Raw genomic sequence first — 8,229 nt, 5'->3', positions numbered from 1 at the left:
GAAAACCCTATACAAATCGTAAGGGTCAAGAAAAAACTGGGAAAAGCTGTCCAAAAGAGGTATGTGGAAGAACCGTATATCAAACAATCAAGCTAGCTAGCTATAGAGTACAGTAACTAACATGTATGTTCTGGGTTGTCTAATTTGTAACTATAGATAAAGCATATTAGCTAAAGTTCGTTGGCTACTAACTTATACATTATCGTTACAAATGTTATTGCTAGATTATAGAAGAAACATAGCTAGCTACTTTTTGTCCATCCACCGGATGATTCGACATGGCTACAGTAGCTAGCTAGTTATATGTAACGTTACACTGTATCCTGCAGGGAAGAGCGTGTTCCACGACGTGCAGAAAGGATTGTGGAAAGTTGATTGATGAGCGCAAGCTGCATCTGTTCAACAGTTTCTACACTGTCCCATACGAGAAACAACAAGCACAACCAGCAAAACCATTCAAGGTGATGAGGATGCAATGTGAAGACTTCAGTCACCTCCCAGATTCTGTTCTCAAGCGACCAGCTGGACTACAGACCACTTCAGTGAGGTGGTTAAAAGTCACATGTATTGCACAGAGAATAGTTTACTAACATCCCATCAACATGCAACATGTTGTTCTAACAATAAAATATCCTAATGATTCCCTTTTTTTATTCATTACAATATACATCTCTGTCACCACATTTAGCATCAACTCTAAGCAGTTAATACTTATTTACAGCTGTCACCTCAGTACAGGACGTTTCTTGCCTTTAGCATGGGTTTAACGCAATTCAAAACTTAATTGCAGATCATAGTGTTAAACGCAAAGAGAATGGTTTTCTGAACGTTTTGTAATATTGACCTTAGGGACCTGCATAATGGACATGCATATTGGCACATCACATTGATCCATATTTGATATGTACAAGTTGTACTTCTTTTGATTGAATTAATTTAATTGTATTCTATTTTTGTAGTTATTCTATGGTATGTTCACATTGAGGGCTTCATTTTAAATGAGACTAAGATTTCATGACTCAACTTTTAAGAAAAGTCATCGGTGCTAAAGTTGATAGACCACCTTTAAATGAACCTCCATTAAATGAATTAACTACATATTGCATTTAAGTTATTTACATGAAGGGCATCTGTACTTGAAAGTACTTAAAACATCATATCAGGTATTAAAAAAGGACATCTTACAAGTGTCATGCAAAATGTCACATATACTGTTCTTCCACAAACTGAAATCATCAATGGAGATATACTGTTCTTCCACATTCTAAAAATTAAAACGACAATAAAAAAAGTATTTTTTGAAATAACAAAAAAATATCAATTGTTGTTGGAAGATATGAGTATGGTGAATTATTTGTCAACCATAAAACACCCAATGTGGTACACACAATGAATAATATAAAAATAACTGATTATCTTAAAATGGAAAAATTGTCACATATATGGTTCTTCGTCTGTAGGATTGAAATGTTGGTTTGGTCCCAAATAATCCATCGTTATATCCAAACAGCGGCGTTTTGTTCGTGCGTTCTAGACACTATCCGAAATGGTAAATCAGGGTCGCGCGCATGGCGCATTTCGTGACAAAAAATTTCTAAATATTCCATTACCGTACTTCGAAGCATGTCAACCGCTGTTTAAAATCAATTTTTATGCAATTTATCTCGTAAAAAAGCGATAATATTCCGACCGGGAATCTGAGTTTCGGTAAATAGAGGGAAAAACAGAAAGACGGGGGCGGCCAGTGCACGAGCCTAAGCCCTTTGTCCTCTGATAGACCACTTAGCAAAAGCGCTCGTGTGTTTCAGCCAAGGCTTTGAATTACGTCATTCAGGTTTTTCCCGGGCTCTGAGAGCCCATTGGAGCCGTAGGAAGTGTCACGTAACAGCAGAGATCCTTTGTAATGGATAGAGATGACAAAGAAAGCCAATAAATGGTCAGACAGGCCACTTCCTGTAAAGGAATCTCTCAGGTTTTTGCCTGCCATATGAGTTCTGTTATACTCACAGACACCATTCAAACAGTTTTAGAAACTTTAGGGTGTTTTCTATCCATATCTAATAAGTATATGCATATTCTAGTTACTGGGTAGGAGTGGTAACCAGATTAAATCGGGTACGTTTTTTATCCGGCAGTGTAAATACTGCCCCCTAGCCCTAACAGGTTAACCTCTATGGGACCGGCGGGACGAATTCGTCCCACCTACGTAACAGCCACTGCCAGCCTGTGGCGCGATTTTCAAAATCTTAAAAATCCTATTACTTCAATTTCTCAAACATATGACTATTTTACAGCCATTTAAAGATAAGACTCTCGTTAATCTAACCACACTGTCCGATTTCAAAAAGGCTTTACAACGAAAGCAAAACATTAGATTATGTCAGCAGAGTACCAAGCCAGAAATAATCAGACACCCATTTTTCAAGCCAGCATATAATGTCACCAAAACCCAGAAGACAGCTAAATGCAGCACTCACCTTTGATGATCTTCATCAGATGACAACCCTAGGACATTATGTTATACAATACATGCATGTTTTGTTCAATCAAGTTCATATTTATATCAAAAACCAGCTTTTTACATTAGCATGTGACGTTCAGAACTAGCATACCCCCGCAAACTTCCGGGAATTCGCTAACATTTTACTAAATTACTCACGATAAACGTTCACAAAAAGCATAACAATTATTTTAAGAATTATAGATACAGACCTCCTCTATGCACTCGATATGTCCGATTTTAAAATAGCTTTTTGGTGAAAGCACATTTTGCAATATTCTAAGTACATAGCCCAGGCATCACGGGCTCGCTATTTAGACACCCGGCAAGTTTAGCACTCACCATAATCATATTTACTATTATAAAAATGTCATTACCTTTTGTTGTCTTCGTCAGAATGCACACCCAGGACAGCTACTTCAATAACAAATGTTGGTTTGGTCCAAAATAATCCATCGTTATATCCGAATAGCGGCGTTTTGTTCGTATGCGTTCCAGACACTATCCGAAATAGTAAAGAAGTGTCACGCGCTTGGCACAATTCCTGACAATAAAATTCAAAGTATTCCATTGCCGTACGTCGAAGCATGTCAACCGCTGTTTAAAATCAATTTTTACGTCATTTTTCTCGTAGAAAAGCGATAATATTCCGACAGGGAATCTCCTTTTCGGCAAACAGAGGAAAAAATCCCAAAGGCGGGGCGGTCGGGGTCACGCGCATAAGCTAGTGTCTCTTGATGGGCCACTTGAGAAAGGCGATAATGTGTTTCAGCCTGGGGCTGGAATGACGACATTCTGTTTTTTCCCGGGCTCTGAGAGCCTATGGAAGACGTGGGAAGTGTCACGTTAGAGCAGAGATCCTTAGTAAATGATAGAGATGGCAAAGAAGTTCCAGAAATGGTCAGACAGGCCACTTCCTGTAAAGGAATCTCTCAGGTTTTGACCTGCCATTTGAGTTCTGTTATACTCACAGACACCATTCAAACAGTTTTAGAAAATTTAGGGTGTTTTCTATCCATATGTAATAAGTATATGCATATTCTAGTTACTGAGTAGGAGTGGTAACCAGATTAAATCGGGTATGTTTTTTATCCAGCCGTGTCAATGCTGCCCCCTAGCCCTAACAGGTTAAATCGGGTACGTTTTTTATCCGGCCGTGTCAATACTGCCCCCTAGCCCTAACAGGTTAACAAAACAACAAACCGTGATGCAGAGCGAAACAAACACTACTCAAAATATAATAACCCACAAAAAACAGGAAGAAAAAGCCCTACTTAAATATGTTCTCCAATTAGAGAAAACGAGGACCACCTGGCTCCAATTGGAGATCAAACCAAAAAACAACAACATAGAAATAGGAAAACTAAAACTTAAACATAGAAATAAAGAACATAGAAAAACACAAAATACCCCCTGTCAAGCCCTGACCTACTCTACCATAGAAAAAAACCTCTTACTATGGTCAGGACGTGACAGTTATGCATATATCTTCTGTAAGAAACATTTCGATTTAGCCCTATCCATATAGGTCAATTTCCACGATTGTAAGTGGTCAATGGTATTAAATGTTTTTTAATATTTCATAAATATTTCACATTTGATCAAATGTGGAATGATACCAGTCATCAGTCAATCATCAGGGTGACTTCTGACTACTGTTGATCTCTTTCCCACTAACAGGTGTCTTTTTCTAGTATTTTTCCACTCAGAACCCACAGTAAAGTTTGAGACCCTCTTGAAGGTGTGACACAGTCATCATCAGGCTGAGTTTGGTGTAAACCACAACCACAACACAAACAACCTGACGAAGATAAATGTCATTCAGTTTCCCAGATGTAACTATGCAGGTGTCATCATTGCTGAAATAGATATTCATGATCATTTCCATCTCTTAGAGATATTGTGTTTTATAGTAGTGTCAAAGCAACAGTTAGTGTCAAAGTAACAGTTTAGTCAGTAGGTTATGACAGTTCATTAGATCAAGATATTTTGTTTTATGTTTGTGTCAAAGCAACAGTTTAGTCAGTATGTTGTTATGCTCTGATGAATGCAAAAAAGCTGCTTCTCAGGTTTGATTTTGCACCATTTTGCAACTTGTTATTCAAGTCACTCTAAACTCCAGTGCTCACTAATGTGTAGACAACTTCACGTCAGTATTGTTTTTGTGGCAGTACCAAGTATTCTAATTTGAATAGAATAGGACAGAATAAAATGGAACATCTTTATTGTCCATTAAAATATTTTATGAAATATATCACATTTGGTAAACATGCAATGATAAAAATAACTGTATGCTTATGGATATGTAGCTAGCTACAGTATGTAGTCGATCTGTGCACGGACCCTAAAACTTTTGGTATGAATATTAGTTCAGAATCTATCAATGAACCTCAGCTATCATAGTTGTATCAACTTCAAGTCTGAATGGCATTAATGAACCTATGGATTGAGTAGAATATAATAACTTTACTGTGCCAAGGATGCAAGTCCTATATACATGTACTGTAGTTATTACCACGCATGAGATCCCAACATTGTAGCCTGTACATTGAATATATTCACTGATCATGTACTCTTCCTTGGCAAACAAAGGTGCAGATCAGGTATGAATCTCTGTCAGACATTCTTTTTCAGTCATATCCAATACCAGGTGTATCAAACTCAATTTTTTAAATGATGCTGTGTCTACATGTATGTATTACAATTATACACTTCAACAGTGTTTACCACTCCTGCTCCTGGGAAATAAATTATTTCACATTGTAACTATGCAATAGACAAGAAACGTGATTCAAGTAAAGGCTGATTTGTAATTCGTATATACATAAATTCACCTACGCATATCTAACTCCATCTGCATTAATCTGAGGACACAGGATAGGTGTAGAATTCAAATGGGATAGTTAATTTCAACCAGTGGAGAATGTGAAATACTTTATTGAAAGTTCAGGTGTTATAAATACATAATACATGCATTATAATTATGATAATTGTAATATTATAAATGCAAGATCAATCTGTACTTCAATGCACATATTGTGTGCATTATAAAAAAAAGAGGAAGAAAGAGGAGGTGGGGAGAGAGGTGTAGAAGACAGAAAAGGAAAGAGGTAAAACAGAGGAGCAGGGAAGACAGAATATGATTAATGAATTACAGTGTTACCCTAATATTCTTTCAGTTCATCACAATTACATAGTGTCTCTAGCAATGTCTCCTAAACAGCCTTGGGCTCCCAGTTGGCCCGAAGGTTATCTTAAGAGTGGGTGGGACGCTAGCGTCTCACCTACCCTAGAGAGGTTAAGACTGGGTGATGTGGCGCTGACGGAACTGGCTTCCTCTCTCACATCAAAACATACCTGCAGACGAGAGATAGATGGATAGAGAGAGAGAGCATGATTAAGCTTTGTTTTTTATATTCTAACACGGACAGTCATCATAATCATCAGGAGGTGAAAAGCAAAACTGACCTTGGATCATTAACTCTGGGACGACTACATCTATATCTGTATTTCAATGTAAAGCATCTCTTTAATAATACTTCCTGTATAATATAAGTATAACAAATCATGATAACATTGGATAGATAGATTCATGTGCATGTGTAGCGTGTGACAATAGCAGGATCATATCAAGGATAGCGTCACAAATTAATACATAAATACCACTTGAAGCTTGATGATTTGATCATCTGAATCAGCTGTGTAGTGCTAAGGAAAAAACAAAAAATTGACTCCACAAAAGTACCTGCTCTATCCAGAATTGTCTACTCTCTCACTTTGACAGCTGGGCCTGCTATCCTTTCACCCTCCTCCAAAAAATACAAATGTTTGCCATTATCAAGAGTGGCACTGGGGCTAAAACAATATCCTACTTAGTGTGGGAGGACTGCACCTAAAAAGGCTGGAGACTCATAACTAATCGAAGAGCATGCATGTATATCTCCTGACCAAAAGATGAGAAGTCAGTGGTAGGGTTCAATTGACGTTGCAGCACAACAGATTCTCAGTAGATTCTCAATAGGGGGCATGGGATGTCAGGAACAATGACCCCATTGTCTGTGTTTCCAGTTTGTTCTCCTGATAAAGCAGGTCCTCCAGATGCTGAATCTGAAATGCTCAAAAGAAACAAATCTGTATTAGTGATGATACATTTGGCAGCAACAGGGGCTTAATAGTCCAGTGAAAATGGCTGAGTGTTTATGTGGTGTAAATCTGTATTAAGCATGCGGAAAAGCATAGTGAATAAGACAAGTACCAAACACCTTGATAGCAGAAGTGCAAGCAAGCAGATGAGGAAATGTGGCTATTGTGACGGTCGTCGTACGTAGTGGACCAAGGCGCAGCGGGTTGAGCGCCCATAGTGACTTTATTGAACACGTAACAAACAAAACAAGAAAACGATCGCACAAACAGGATTGTAGGCTTAACACACAGCTATGCAACCACAACTTCCCACAAAGGGACAGGTGAAAACAGGGCTACTTAAGTATGACTCTTAATCAGCAACAACGATGTGCAGCTGTTCCTGATTGAGAGCCATACCAGGCCAACAAAGAAATACACAACATAGACAGAGCATAGAAATACGAAATATAGAACATAACCCATAAACCCCGGAATACTCTAACCAAACACCCCTCTACATAAACACATATACTAACACACCCCGAACCACATAAAACAAATACCCCCCTGCCACGTCCTGACCAAACTACAATAACAAATAACACCTTTACTGGTCAGAACGTGACAGCTATATACAGTAGAATACATTATATAGTAAAACCTGCGAAGTGGCAAATGTAAATCAAGGAAAAAACGTGCCCCTGTGCCCAATAAAAAAACGCACTACCCTCCCAAAAGCAGAATAAAACGTTATACAACCCACCAGGGGGATATAAGAGTTTCAACATTTTGCTGCTATATTTTTAATTATGTAAGATATATGCAACAGATTTTCAACCAACCAATAAGCAATGCAGAACTGCATACCGATTACTGACTTTGAGTGCTTATCATCATGGTTTGTGTTATATATAACCCTCCCTGCTCAGTATTAAAGTCTTGGCTTGACAATCTCCTTACATTATCTGGTGTAATGGAATGGCCGGTGCGCAGTTTGTTTGCTGGAATTATATTAGAGGGGAGTGGATGAGCGTGTGCAGGTAGCCTACTGGATCATTTTAAAGTAGCCTAATCAGACTAAAACATTGTGACTAGTTATGTTTATGCCACACATAAAAGGTGATACATTTTAAAAGTTAAATGACAAGTATTTAGGCTATATTTAAGCTTTAGGTTCTAGGTTGAGGAATAGCCGCTCAGATCAGAAAGCAGGCAGAATGTGTGTTGAGCTTTTCTGAATAACTGGGCCTGCTGAGAGCATAGGCCTATGTGCCACAGTATATAGAACAACTTGAGAGAATAATGATCCTTACCAGACAGCGCATCAGTATCAGCTGTAAAAATACAGCCAGACTGGCCTGCTACTGTGCCTTTTTTTAATCTGTTGAGAGTAGGCCCACAACTGAGCCAAATGGAATGAAACATTCAAATAACAAGTCTTATTATGACATTTCTACTGCAGTCTACAGCCTAGAGTAGAATAATAATGCAATTATTCATTGGTTTTTGGTGTCGTTGTAACGTGAGTCGTCTAAAGGGGACCAAGGCGCAGAGTGTAGAGTGCTCATATTACTTTATTAACAAAACACTTAACAAAAAAACCA

The 8,229-nt window shown here is 38.2% G+C and overlaps 1 long non-coding RNA gene across 1 annotated transcript; it reads left to right on the top strand.

Moving 5' to 3' along the window:
- Positions 1-642, top strand: LOC123744211 (uncharacterized). Its single transcript, XR_006770807.1, has 2 exons — positions 1-59; positions 330-642. It is a non-coding gene; the product is annotated as an uncharacterized lncRNA (long non-coding RNA).
- The last annotated feature ends 7,587 nt before the right edge of the window (positions 643-8,229 follow it).

The sequence above is a fragment of the Salmo salar genome, chromosome ssa08 (genome assembly GCF_905237065.1).
Source record: "Salmo salar chromosome ssa08, Ssal_v3.1, whole genome shotgun sequence".
Lineage (NCBI taxonomy): Eukaryota > Metazoa > Chordata > Actinopteri > Salmoniformes > Salmonidae > Salmo > Salmo salar.
The sequence above is the reverse complement of the archived record's forward strand: the minus strand, read 5'-3'. Positions and strand labels throughout refer to the sequence as shown.